This window comes from Erinaceus europaeus, chromosome X (genome assembly GCF_950295315.1).
Source record: "Erinaceus europaeus chromosome X, mEriEur2.1, whole genome shotgun sequence".
NCBI lineage: Eukaryota > Metazoa > Chordata > Mammalia > Eulipotyphla > Erinaceidae > Erinaceus > Erinaceus europaeus.
Window position 1 is genome coordinate 98,247,011 of NC_080185.1, and position 2,348 is coordinate 98,249,358.

General features: G+C 42.4%; 1 non-coding gene across 1 annotated transcript; it reads left to right on the top strand.

Moving 5' to 3' along the window:
* The first annotated feature begins 850 nt into the window (after nucleotides 1-850).
* On the top strand, nucleotides 851-1,036 carry LOC132535953 (U2 spliceosomal RNA). The gene has a single exon (XR_009547675.1). It is a non-coding gene; the product is annotated as a U2 spliceosomal RNA (small nuclear RNA).
* The last annotated feature ends 1,312 nt before the right edge of the window (nucleotides 1,037-2,348 follow it).

The window sequence follows — 2,348 nt, forward strand, 5'->3', positions numbered from 1 at the left end:
TCTACCAAAAATATGAGTGATATTTTTTTTTGTCTCCAGGGTTATCACTGGGGCTCAGTACCCCACAAATCCACTACTCCTGGAGGCCATTTTCCCCATTTTTGTTGCCCTTGTTGTTACTCTTGTTGTCAGTTATTATTGTTGTTGTCATTGCTGTTGTTGTTGGATAGGACAGAAACAGATAGGAGGGGAAGACAGAGAGGGGAAAGAAAGATACCTGCAGACCTGCTTCACTGCCTGTGAAACAATCATCCTGCAGGTGGGGAACCTGGGGCTCGAACTGGGATCCTTACGCTGGTCCTTGCGCTTTGCACCATGTACGCTTAACCCGCTGTTCTACTGGCTGACCCCCAAATGTGTTTTTTTTAGAATGAAATTGTTTTTATTTTATTTTATTTTACTGCCTCCAGGGTTATCGCTGGGGCTCAGTGCCTGCACTAGAAATCCACTGCTCCCAGAGGCCATCCCCTTTCCATTGTTGTTGGTGTTGTTGTTGCTGGATAAGACAGAGAAAAATCAAGAGAGGAGGGGCAGACAGAGGGGGGAGAGAAAAATAGATACCTGCAGACCTGCTTCATCACTTGTGAGGTGACCCCCTACAGGTGGGGAGTTGGAGGCTCAAACCACGATCCTTGAGTGGGTCCTTTGCGCTTTTCTACGTGTGCTTAACCTGGTGCGCCACCGCCCAGTCCCCAAAAATATGAGTTTGATTGCTTAACATTCTCATTGGTACTGAGAATTGTCAGGATTTGGGGGGGGGGGGGCAGGCAATCCAATGGATGAAAAAAAATCTTTATTTCCATGTGCTAAATATAATCTGGGTGAAAACTCACTAAAGAGGCAAGGCATCATTGCTTCTTGGCCTTTTGGCTAAGATCAAGTGTAGCAGCTGTTCTTATCAGTTTAATATCTGATACGTCCTCTATTCGAGGACATTATATTAAATGGATTTTTGGAGCAGGGAGTCGGAATAGGGGCTTACTCCATCTGCTCCACGAAAAAAAAAAAAAAGAGGTAAGGCTACCAGTTAATCTACTAGTTTATGTCACAAACAAATACCAAGAACTCCTGTAGTCTCTGTTTTATTCATAAATAGAATGGCCCCTTGGTGGGTAATGCCTGGGGCCTGCCGTTTCTCATGGGAAGCCCCTTGCAGGGATCAGGGCCCCACCAGTAGGGTCAGGCCAATAAAGATCTGAGAAAGAAACCAGCCAGGGGTGTGTAGTTGTAAGTCAGAACATGGGGGTGACTTGAAATTGCAGAGACAAATATCAATCCATAGTAATCAATATTTATTGCTGAGTAAATACCTGCAGTAGGCAAGGTGTTCCCAGGGGATGCAGGAGGGGAGTAGACCGAGACTCTGAAAGATTTACTCTTCTTGATTTTGCATTATCTGTGCCTCCAGCCCCTTCCATTAGCATGAATAATTAACAGCTGATGGAGCTATCAGCCACTATGAGAGCATGCTTAGGATTCAGGCTTGTCATGTGCCAAATCAGAGAAAGCGCTCAGAGGTTTGAAAGCAGTGATCAGAGTGATGATAGGTAGTGAGGAGGAGGAGGAAGAAGAGGACATAAGCATGTTAAATATAAATGCCACACCACCCCTTATTTTCTGGGTTTCTTTTAAAACCAGCTTTAAATGCATATATAATGCACAACTGGTAAATCAGAAGCTGGTCGAGAAAAGTCTTTCAAACCATCTTTCCCTTTCCCTGTTCCCCTCCCCAGGGAATAGTTGGAGTTAACAGTTGAGGTGTGTCATTTCAGACCTCCCAGAAATGTATTTAACACACATAGATGAACTTAAATGAATTTTCTTTTTATATATTAATGAGGTACTACCCCACATGCTACTTAGAGGTTGCTTTGATTTTATCCTAGTATATCGTGGGCATCTTCCCTCAGCAGCACATGCCATGGGCTACATTGTACAGGCATATCATCATTTATTTAACTACTTTCATATATATTTCATATACATATATTCCATATATATATATATATGGATTCACATGCAAATATATCTAGGGGTAGAGTTTAGAGAGATTGACTTGGATGAGGGCTTGCTGGACCAAATACTATAACTATTTTAAATGCCCTCTAGAAGCTTCCATATTGCCCTCCAAAAATGTCTGCCAATTACAACTCCCACCAAGAGTGTACAAGAATGCCCATTTCCCCTTCGCCTCCCCCCATACTAGATATTATCAATCCTTTGAATATTGCCAGATTAATGAATGAACAACGACCTCCAAGTTCCGCTTATAATTGCATCATTTTGATTTTTTTCCCCGAGACTACATAAATCTTTTTTTTTTTTTTTTTTTGCCTCTAGGGTTATCA